We start from the raw sequence: 12,420 nt of genomic DNA on the forward strand, positions 1-12,420 counted from the left end.
CTGATATTTTATTAAACACCAAAGGAGGATCTGAGCCCATCTAGCAAATGGGGATGTTCTTTCATGTGAAGCTCATTATCTTCTGGAAAACAGTGGTGATTGCTTTTTTGGTAAAATTTCATGTGATTTAAGACAGCAGAGACAGAAACATTCTGCATAGAAATGTTCATTGCTGCCATAGTCCACCACTACACCTTATATGGGAGATCAAGAATTACGAGTGTGCAACTCTTTGTTCCTCGAAACGTCACTTTTTCCACTTCACAACCACACACTGGTAATTACCACGAGCTTGGAGACACACTGATGGCACAGAATGTGCTCAGTACAGTTAGAGGTACCTGAAGACCTTTAAAATGACAAAGAACATCACATAAAAGCCGAAACTTCGGAATCCATAATCCAGTGCTGCACTTCCTTATGCTTTTTCTTTCTTCCTTTATTTCTCTATCTTCCTTTCTTCCCTCCTTCATTTCCTCCTACCGTGCTCCCCTCTCCCTTTCTCCTCTTTTTCTTTTATTCTTTCCTTTTTCCTTCTTCCCATCCTAGAGCAATGCAGAGGACCATGGGTTGGACAGCCAATCTATGGAGAAGACATCAGACATAAGGACGGTCGGTCCAGGTACAAGTTCCAGTTCTGCACAGACTCATTAGGCTCACCTTGACCTGCCTCCAGTGAGGCTCCCACACTCCCACAGGCAGAGAGGGAGTGTCCCAGTGTCTGCCCACAGGATCTGAGGGGGGGGTGTTCAAGAAAGAAAGAAAGAAAGAGAGAGAGAGAGAGAGAGAGTGGTCTGCCATAGAGGCAGGCAGATGGGGGGAAGGAAGACATATGGAGAACATGCATACTGGCATACTGCTGAAGAAATGGGTGTTGGAACATTGTATGACTGAAACCCAATCATGAGAAACTTTGTAACTGTGTATCTCATGGTGATTCAATGCAATAAAAAATATTTGAAGTGCCCCTCAAATCTGTGTGTGTGCGTGCGTGTGAGAGAGAGCAAGAGAGCGAGAGAGAGAGCGAGCGAGCGAGCGAGAGAGAGAGAGAGACTATCTTTTTAGTCACTGTATCTGTGTATATTTGAAATACTGGAACGTTAAAGCCAGGTTAAAATAAAAATTAAAGGCCCTTAGGACAAGCTGGAGTTCAGTTGTGAAGTGTCATGTACCAATATTTAGAACTATCTGGTTTTTGATATATTTTTAATGATTCTAGGATGACTAGACTGAGGACTCCACCCAGCTACTTAGTGAAGTTGAAAGGAGAGCAAGCCAGCCATACCCTGGAGAACTTAGGGTTTACTTGTGAAGAGTTAGCCCTGATACTAACTGGAAGAGGCCACTTTAATATGGGAGCAGCCTGGAAGCTGTCTTTCCTTGCAGTTTCATTAAAGAACAAATCAAATAAATCAAGATAATTAATTGTAATCACCATTTTAAATTAAATTGTTAGTATGTATGTTAAAGTAATTGATTTAAATTTGTCTTGAAAGTTTTACAATTATGATGTTGAAATTAATAAGTAGCTATTGTTTTGTGAGAACTTTGGTGGAACAAGGCTTCCCAGAACTAGACTCTAAGGAAAATTTTGGATAGGAAGCAAGGGAAGTGCTCAGGAATAATCATTCCATGAAAAGAATGGAATAATAAAACATTGCATGATATTTGCTTTTATATAAATTAAGATCCATTTGGAAGACATTGTCGTTTTAAAAAAATCTTTACTATTTTAATTATATGACTATAAAGTTAAGTATATAACTTGTAGTTAGTTATATAATACAATAATTTATGTTATATTATTAAATAATTATTATAGCACTGTCACTATAACTCTGTCCTCCCGTTGTTCATCGTGTTCATCAATTTTCTTGAGCGGGCACCAGTAACATCTCCATTGTGAGACTTGTTGTTACTGGGGTTTTTTTTTTTTTGCATATCGAATACATCATGGGTAGCTTGCTAGGCTTTGCCGTGCGGGCAGAATACTCTTGGTAGTTTGCCGGGCTCTCCGAGAGGGGTGGAAGAATCAAACTCAGGTTGGCCATGTACAGGCAAACACCCTACCGGCTATGCTCTCACTCTGGTTCAAATAATTATTATGTGCTACATAATTTAAATTAAGTATTTGACTACAAAATTAAGAGAGAGAGAAGGAAAGCGCCTGCCATAAAGGCAGGCTAGGGGAGGGGCAGTGACAGGAGTTTCCCCCGGGTCATTTGTGGTGGGAAATGGACACTGGTGGAGGGATAGGTTTTGGAACATTGTATGCCTGAAAACCTGGTCATGAAAGCTTTGTAACTCTGTATCTCATAGTGATTCAATTAAAAACTTCAAAAAAGCCAATAATTTAACATACCTAGCAATATTTGATCTCTGAGATTTTTGGTAAGTTTAAATTGTTAGGCTGATTTGGTAACCTTAGCAATAGCTCCATTCCTCGATGCTCCTGAAGAGACTGGAGGAAGTCTCCAGCTCAGGAATTTATTGTTTCTTCACTATGGATTACAGATGAAAGGGAAGAGAAATGGGGGCGTTTTAAACTTCAAACTGCTAGGTTACCCTGTGACTTTGGGTGATTTCTAAAATAAAGGATTAAGTTTTAAAAAACGGGACACAGTTATAAGAAGAATTTTTTGTTTGTTTCTGAATTTTTTATTGGATTCTGCAAAGCCAGAGAGCCCTAATAAGAATTTTTAGGCTATACTGCTAATTATTTTGCCTAGAACATGAAAATGCATTTCATTAACACAAATCATCTTATATGGTAGTTTTGACACCTGGTCTGAAACACAGTCATGACCTAAGTCTTAAGTATAAATATGAAATTTTTATAGTGCTTAATATGTGATTAAATTAAATAATTCTTGATATATGATAATATATGTGAGTTTTTAAAACTCTTTAATATGTTTTCCTAGAAATTGTGGTTTTAAGGATGCAAAATAAACCTAGGTTAATTTACAACAGGAGCAAAGCTTTTTTTGTGTTTTTTGTGTTTTTTTTGCTTTTTGGGTCACACCTGGCGATGCACAGGGCTTACTCCTCGCTCTGCACTCAGGTGTTACTCCCGGCGGTGCTCAGGGGACCATATGGGATGCTGGGAATCGAACACGGGTCGGCCGCGTGCAAGGCAAAGGCCCTACCCGCTGTGCTATTGCTCCAGCCACGTAGCAAAGTTTTGCTGGAGCAAAAGTGTAGTATGTAATAGTTAACTCTTAAGTATTCTAAAGATTTTGGCTATTTATAGAATAATGTGTTTGTGTTTGGTTTTTGTTACACTTGAAAGTTTTGTCATTTTCAGTGTACCAATATTGTCTGGTCTATGCATGTGAAACGGTGCTGTGAAACGGTGGCTCTTAAACCAAGTTTGCGAATGTCTCCAGTATTTTAACTCAGAACTGTGATAGGATGAGAACCCACGTGTCCATGCTTTTCTGTTACTACGTGAGACCACAACTTGGGCTCTTCATAGAAAGGTTCCCCTGATGAAGTAAAATGAAGAAAGAAAAAGGAGCACAACCTGATGACAGTTAGCTCCCCGTCCCTCTTTGCAAAACTGAGAGCTGGGATTATGAAGACATCACCATCTCAGGATGGCGATGGTTGGATAGTATGATATTTTTAAGAACAGTTCTGAGTGCTTTATGAATAGGGAATTTTAGGAAAACAAAATATGTCTTAGGGTAAAGGGAACTTAGGATTTTAAATACTGTAGTAGAAGTTATTGTCTCGTGGGAAAATGGCCTTTTAAAAAAGGAGGAAAAATAGAAAGCTAGAAGAAATATTTGACTTCAAACTAAGGTAGACATAACTGATTTTAAATATTGTCCCCTTTCATAAAATTGTGTTAATTTTCAAGCACTGTTTTAAAGATATAAATATGAACAGTGTCTAACATTATCTAAACTGTGTACTGCAGATGGGGAAAATGTGGTTAAGCTAAATTTTACATCAAATAGAATGTTTTTACACAATTTTAAAGTTTAAAAGAAATAGAGGAGGCCCAAGCGATATTACAGCAAGTAGAGTGTTTGCCTTGCATGTGACAGGCCAGTTTGATCCCTATATGGTCCCCTGAGTCCTGCCAGGATCCCTGAGCACAGAGCCAGGCACAAGACCTCAGCTTCCTCACTCCCAACCTTTCACTGAAGTAAAGAAGAGAAAAAGAGAAAGTCAAAGAAAAGGAAAAATAGAGTTGTCATGCGTGTAACAAAATGTTGAAGATGAGCATAAAATTAAATAATTTGGTGCATGATCATACCAAATGTTTGTTTGAAATGAATTTAGAAACATTGTGTTCTTTCAGTTAATTACCTGAGTATTACACATCAGGATGTTAGTGAGATATTTGCTTGTATCTTTCCTTAATGCCTTTTGTGTGTTTTGCTCATGTCAATTTCTTGTTGTGTTGGACAAGGAATACTTATAAAGCTATGCTTTTTCTATAAATTAATGTGTGAGTGGATTAATTCTAAAATACTAGCAATGCAGGTGGACTCTGATTAAAGAACCTGGGCACTCATCACATTCACTTATTTTAAGCTTGAGTTGCCTTACATTGGTCTTAAATCCTAATACCTCCTTGGATGGCCCTGAGACAAGCTCTATACTAGCCTGACTTCTACACCGGAGTGTGTCTGGGCCCACATGAATTATAACTGGATAATGGCTCTTCTTTGGAACAGGGTTAAGGAAGCAACTGACAAGGAAACTAAGGGGTTGGGAAAATGAAAACAAATTGGCCTGAAGCCAATTTGTAGTTTGGGGAAGAGGACCAGGTGTCCCTACACACCCAAAACTCCAAATCAACGACCTAAATACATGTCTCAAAATCTGGAGAAGGAACTACAAATAAAATAGCACTGTAGCACTGTCCTACCATTGTTCATCTATTTGCTCCAGCGGGCACCAGTAACATCTCCATTGTGAGACATGTTGTTACTGTGTTTGGCATACCGAATACGCCACGGGGAGCTTTCCAGGCTCTGCCGTGTGGGCGGGATACTCTCGGTAGCTTGTCTGGCTGTCAAAGAGGGATGGAGGAAGTGATTCCAGGTCAGCCAAGTGCAAGGCAAACACCCTGCCCGCTGTACTATCGCTCCAGCCCACAAATAAAATACAAAGAGTGAAAGGATAAAATTTAAGTCAAGAGAGGAAATCAATAATATAGAAAGCACAAAAGAAATTCAAAGAATCAATAAAACTAGCAGCTGCTTCCTCAAATGATAAGCAAGAGAGACAAACCTTTCACTACACTCACAATCAAGAGAAAAGAAAAAAATGTTCAAATAAAATAAATCAGAGACCAAAAGTGTAGATCATTACAGATCCCTTGGAATTTCAGTATGTAAGAGGTCACTATGAAAAACTTTATGATATTAAGTTGAAGAATCTGGAAGAAATGAACAGATTCTTAGAATCAGCACTGTCTGTCCTCCTATTGTAAATTGATTTGCTCGAGCGGGCCCAGTAACGTCTCCATTGTGAGACTTATTGTTACTGTGTTTGGCATATCGAATGCATCATGGGTAGCTTGCCAGGCTTTGCCATGCAGGTGAGATACTCTTGGTAGTTTGCCAGGTTCTCCAAGAGGGGCGGAAGAATTGAACCCAGGTCGGCCTGGTTGGCTGCGTGCAAGGCAAACACCCTACCCGCTGGGCTATCGCTCCAGCCCTCTTAGAATTATATCATTTAAAAAATCTGAATGAGAAGGATGTAGTGTTTATTAATAGACCGATCATGACTAAGTAGTCTCATCAAGAACAACATTCCAGGTCCAATGGGGTTACTGGAAAGTTCTATCTGACTTTCAAAGAAGGTTTTTACTAAAATGGAAGAAAAAAATCATAGATCATATTGGTGAATGCAGAGATAACTTCTGACAAGTTTCAGAATCCATTCATGTTGAAAAAAAGAACTTTATTAAAATAGGGGTGGAAGAAACCCTTTTCAAGGCAGTAATGACCATCTGTAACAAGCCCAAGGCCAAGATCCTGGTTTTTTTTAATTGTTTTTATTTTATTTTCATGATTTTTGGTAACACCCTTCAGTTTTCTTACCAAACTCAGGAGTCACTCTCCTGACTGATTCAGGGACCATATTGGATGCTAGGGATTAAACCCGGGTCAGCCACATGCAAGACAAGCACCTTAATCACTGTGTTATCCATCCAGCCCAACAGCCAGTATCATTCTTAATAATAAAATATGCAAAATATTTCTTCTCAGATAAGGTACAAGGATGTCCACAATCCTTTCATCCTCCACTTTTATTCAATATTGTATTAAAAGTCCTGGCTACAGCAACAAGGCAAGAAAAATGAATCAAGGGACCCAAATTGTGAAAGAAGTCCAATCATTACTATTTGACCATGACATGATAGTATATTTAGAAGACCCTAAAGAGTCAACCAAATGCTACTAAAATTAATAAATCAATACAGTAAAACTCGCTGTAAAAAACCCAATGCACAAACATTGGAGTCATTCTTATATACAAATCAGTGAATGAGAGGAGTAAGCCACAAAGGAGTCTATCCCATTTATATTAGTGTCCAAAATAAACATATCGGTTTCCAAAATATCAAGAATCTCTGATTAAACCTAACAAAAGATGTAGATCTACATCATGAAAACTTTCAACCACTTAATAAAGACATAGAAGACCTTAGGAAATAAAAAACAATTCCATGCACAATTACAGACAGAAAGACTAAATTTATTAAAATTATTAATCTACCTTAGCTCATATATTCAACATAATGCCCATCCAAATTCAGATGACATTCTGCAAAGACCTAGAAAAGTCAGCAATATAGTTTGTACGGAATCACAAGAAACCACAAAAAGTCAAATCCATACTGAAAAAGAAGAGATTTGTAGGTATCTCATTACCTATAATTTGAAACTACATTTATAAAACTATACGGATCAAAACTGCAAGGTACTGGCCTAAAATTAGGCTTTATTCAAGTTACTGGAATAAAGGTACTGCAAGGTACTGGAATAACGTTTGGTTTTATGATCAATGTTAAGAATTGAATACTCAAGGTAAAAAAATATTTATAGACATAACTTTGATAAAAGGAGGTGAGAACATGAAAAGGAGTAAAGATAGCCTCTTCAAGAAATGTTGCTGAGAAAATTGGATAACCACAGGTAAAACATTAAAGCTGGATCCACATCCAAAAGTCAAATCAAAGTGAATAAAAGATCTTGAGATCTGACTGGAAACTAAAGTACATTTAGGAAGATATAGGCAGAATAGTCTGAGATTTCAACCTCAAAGATGTCTTCAATAATATGATTGGCAAAGGAAACAGAATGAAAAATAAACAAATGGGACTATATTAAAATGTTTCTGCATGGAAAAATGAAAGGCTGAAACTAAAAGACAGCCAACAAAATGTGAAAAAACTTGCATTCAACACATCATAAAGGGTTGATCTCCAGGATATTTAAACTACTTAAAAAGATCAAAGAGAAATATCCAAAGACCTTATCAAGAAGTGGGTGGAGGAAAGGACTGAGCGATAGTATAGGAGGTAGGACATTTACTTTCCCACAGCCAACCCGGGTTGAATCCTCAGCATCCAGTAAGGTTCCCTGATCATCGCCAGAAGTTAGTAATGAGGGCAGATCCAGGAGTAACCACTGAGCACTGAGGTATCCCCTCAAAACTGAGATGGGCCTAAGAGATGCTGCATTTGGCAAAGGAACCAATTGATAGTTGAGCAGCAGGAGCTGTTCTCTATCCTCACATGGGGCCACCGCCACCCATGGGGACAAGATGCCTAGGTTTCGCACCATCACTGGACCTGTCAGCTGTGCCCCAGCAGTTTGTCTTTTAGTCCTGGTTTTGCTACTCTCTAGCCAGGGCCATCTGTCTGCTGGTGAGAGTCCTGTGCTCAGTACCTTGTAACTATCTGGATGTCTGAGCCCTGTCTGTACCTGAGCTATCCTGAGCATCAGAGCCTTGCCTCTAACTGCCAGAATCTGGGCACGAGTGATACTGTGCCTCGTGTCAGGGTACACCATACTACCTAATCTATTGGGAGGACAGTATCCAGAATGCATGTTCTCAGAGAGAGAGACAGAGAGAGAGTCAGAGAGAGAGAGTCAGAGACAGAGAAAGAGACAGAGACAGAGACAGAGACAGAGATACAGACAGAGAAAGACAGAGAAAGAGAGATAGAGACAGACAGATAGAGAGAGCACCCCAACTCGGGACTTCCTTTAATCTGCTGCCAAATCCTACCCTCAGCATTCCAATTCTGTGTTCAGATTGACTCCCTGTTCCATGGGCTGAGATTGGCTCCCTGTTCCTGGGACTCTACACCTCAGCTCCTGCTGTGTCTCCCTCCCCCCGCCCTGAGTAGTGGTAACCTTAAATTCTTTTAGGGATTGTGGCAAAGGCCTATCTTCTAAAACTCCTTCCTGTTGGCATGTGGACGCTCGTTTTGCTTGGGACTCCTAGGTGCCACACTTGTTCCCTAACTGGAACAGTGGGGTAGGAGTCAGTGTCCCTGATGGCTGGTCAGATAATTAGTGGGGCTCCAAGACTTGAGAGACAGACACGCTCAGACCTGTGACAACTAAAATCTATTTCACTAAGACCAGGGAACTTTGGAGAGAGTATTCCCATATGAAGAAACAGAAAATATAAAAACATCCCTTAACACCCATAGAAACATATAGAACCATTTACAAGTGAAAAACACATTTAACTATTAGCCTTGAGGAGATATTTTCCATCTTCTAGATTTTGTGCTTCATAGTTCTTGTCATTGTAGTTTGTGTTGGAATCTAAATAATTATTTCTGTGACCTGGGTTTTAGTGGGTAGTCTTCTAATCAGTGACTATTTTCATGGAAATGGGTTTCTGCAGAAGTTTTCTCTAATTGCACATTTACTTTTCCAATGCCCTTCCTGATGGCAGTAATAACATCTCCCTTTGGAGCTAGTTTTGAAGTTCTCAAATGCAACAGCAGTTCGGGCTCGATTCCTGTGTCCTCTGTTCCCTATTTCAATCGACTTTCTTTCTCACTTTCAGTAGTTCTCCAAGGCTAACCCTTGAAACCAAGCCTACTATTTGAAACTTTCTCTGTATGTCCAGGGCAGTCTATGCTGCCAGTAGGCACAGACACGCCTCATTCATGGGTGCTCACCATCAGACATTAAGGATGCTGAGTCTGGTGAGGGTAGGAAGGTATTGTCATTTGGATAATTTGCTCCTGTACAGTTATCAGACAGCTAACCTTTGATATAAGGAAAAAGCTTCTAATGCAAGCTGTGAGTTCCAGGCCTAGCCAATATGAAACCAGAGAGCACTGAAAAATGAGCAAAGAGACTTAAGGTGGTACAAGAAAATGTCTCCTAAACTGACTTGAGGAACTCAGGACGGCTATATCCTCAGGCTTGTGTAATTCACTGAATGGTGACACAGCAGCCACCGCAATATTTCTTCTACTTGTATGTTTTCAGATGGAGAAACCACCAAATGGTTCCAGATGACACACCATCGGGCTGTCCAATGAACAACTGGGGAAAGTTTGATTTGAAGTTTCTCCATAAAGAAGGACTCAGCCACTTCTGTACCAAGTCTGGCCACAACACAATTTGGGAGGTCAAATATGGCCAGCACAAGGAAGTATAAACCATAGTGCTGTCTGGGAACTCTATTAGTTTTGTAAAAATATGGGTAAGCACATTGTTCACCTTATGTTCACCTGCTTTATGCTTTATGAGAAAAACCTGGACTTTGTTGGAATTGTAAATTGGTACCGTCTTTTCTTGCCAAATACCATGAGACTAGAACAATGGACAACCCCTAAGAGCCCTCTTCCTGCAGTGCTCATAGCCCCAGAGTTGTTTCTCCCTTATCCATACCCACAAATGGACCTGTTGACTGTCAGGAAAGCAGGAGACTTAGGATTTATGGCTTTGTGCCCACTTCAGGAGGCTCCCCAGGGATGCAGGAAATATCCAGGATCCATGTGCCTTTCTCCTTGAAAGTTATAGGCCAGATAAAGCCAGATCTAGGGAGATTCTCGAATGACCCTGAGAAGTACATAATGAAGTTCCAGGGCTTTCTGCAAATGTGTGAAATGGCATGGAAAGTTATAATACTCATCTTAAATCAAAACTTAAAAACAAACAAAAGAGTACTGTACAAAAGTACATAACTTGATTATGTACTTATCTGAGTCATATAATCATTTCTGGAGAATTCAGAATCCTTTAATAAATAAAATATATTCCACAGCGCAGTGGCAGTCTCTCCTGTAGACTCAGGATAGAATTACAACCAGCCAACTGCTGCTTGATGCCTAGACACTGTGAGTTACAGAGTAGGGAAAATAACAAGAAGCAGAGACTGACCCCTTAATTATGCTTTGTTGATCATTATTGAGCAGGAACCAGAGAAAACACCCACAATATCTTTAGAGTGTCAGGGAAGCAATTAGAAAATACACTACCTAAATCCTGATCCTATGCAAGTTGAACTAATCTTATGGAAAAAAATGTTTATGCAGGCTGCCCCAGATATACGGAGAAAGTTTCAGAAGATAGGTGTGGGTCTGGAGGTTGTCCTTGGAGAACTATTGAAAGGGGCTTTGGCAATCTATTGCAACAGAGAACAAGAGGGCACAGGAAGAAATAGAGCCCAAGAGTGGTTTTGCATTTGAGGACTTCAACAGAAACTCAAAAGGGATATGCCATTTCTGCCATCAGGACGGGCACTGGAAAAGTGAATGTCCAAATAGGAGAAACTTCTGCAGAGACCCCGTCCATGATAATAACAAGCACTGGTTACAGGACTACCCACCAAGTCCTAGGTCCCAGAAATAGTTGCTCTAGAATCCAACACTGCAAACCACAGGGACAAGAAGTTTGAAGCACAGCATCTACAAAATAGATATATATTTTCAAGGTTAATAATTGTTTTCTTCTCTTGGAAATAGTTCTATGTCTTTCTATAGGGGCAAGGGAGTACTTTATACTTTCTATTTCTTCATATGAGAATATTTGCTCTAATGTTCTTTGGTTTTAGTGAAATGGGATTTAGTTGCTACATGTCTAACCATGTCTGTCACACTAGAGTCTTGAAACCCCAATGATCATTCGACCACCATCATAGAAACTAACCACAGCTTCACCAGAGCTCCAGTTAGGGAACAGGAGTTGTATCCTAGGGGTCCAAAGAAAGACCAGCACCCACATGTCAACAAGAAGTCATTTCAGAAGATGGGCCTTTGGCCCAATCCCTAAAATAAATTTAGGGTAATCACTCCTGACATTAGGAGTTAATGCTTTAGGGGATAAATTAATAATTTAGGGGAATTCTTCAGCAGAAGCTGAGGTATAGAGTGCTAGGTCACTTTCAATCTCTGCCTATGGACCAGGCAATCAGAACGTAGAATAGGATGGCTTGGGTTGGGACTCGGCAGTAGATAAAAGGAAGCCCCCCTCCCTCTGTCTCTGAGCACACATTCTCTGGACTCTCTCCTCTCTCCATGGATCAGGTCTTTCCTAGACATGGGGCTCAGACCCAGGCAGGGCTCAAGATGCCCTGTAGTGACAAGGCACTGAGCACAGGACTCTCACCCACACACACATGAACATGGCCAGAGAGTAGGAAAGCAAGGACTGCATGACAGGAACTGCTGGGATAGAGCTGTGAAGCCCATTTGATGGTACAGAACATAGGATCTAATCTGCCTGGGCAGCTGTGCTGGAGATAGAGGAAAGCTTAGATGAGATAGAGAGCAACGCAGGGACAGAACCCAGGCATTGTTCGTGGGGGGGGGGGCAAGTAGACAGCTTGGGACAGGACAGGGAAGTCGTCCACGGGTCCAGAAAGTGTCAGGGACAGGACATGGTTATCATTCACAAGTAAAGGTGAAGCCTGGACATCTAGGGAAGACCTGGAACCATTTATTTTTCTGTACAAGAAACTAACTTTCAATCTTCTGAGTTTTAGGTGCAAATATTTCATACAATTCTCCCAAACCCACCACCGCTTTCTTGCTAATGAGAGTGCAGCAGGTATGGCATTTGCCATTCTTTAGCTCTTTGGGTCACACTGGCAATGCTCATGGGTTATTCCTGGCACTCTAATTACTCTTGGCAGTTCTCGGGGCACCATACAGGATACTGCAGATCTAAGCCAGGGCGGTCTTGTTCAGGGAAAATTTCCCACCTGCTGTACTATTATTACTATTATTACGCTGGAGCGATAGCACAGCGGGTAGGGCGTTTGCCTTGCATGCAGCCAACATGGCCGACCCGAGTTCGATTCCTCCGCCCCTCTCGGAGAGCCCGGCAAGCTACCGAGAGTATTCAATATGCCAGACACAGTAACAACAAAGTCTCCAATGAAGACGTTACTGGACCCGCTCGAACAAATTGATGA

This window comes from Sorex fumeus, unplaced genomic scaffold (assembly GCF_029834395.1).
Source record: "Sorex fumeus unplaced genomic scaffold, SorFum_2.1 ptg000071l, whole genome shotgun sequence".
Taxonomy (NCBI): Eukaryota; Metazoa; Chordata; class Mammalia; order Eulipotyphla; family Soricidae; genus Sorex; species Sorex fumeus.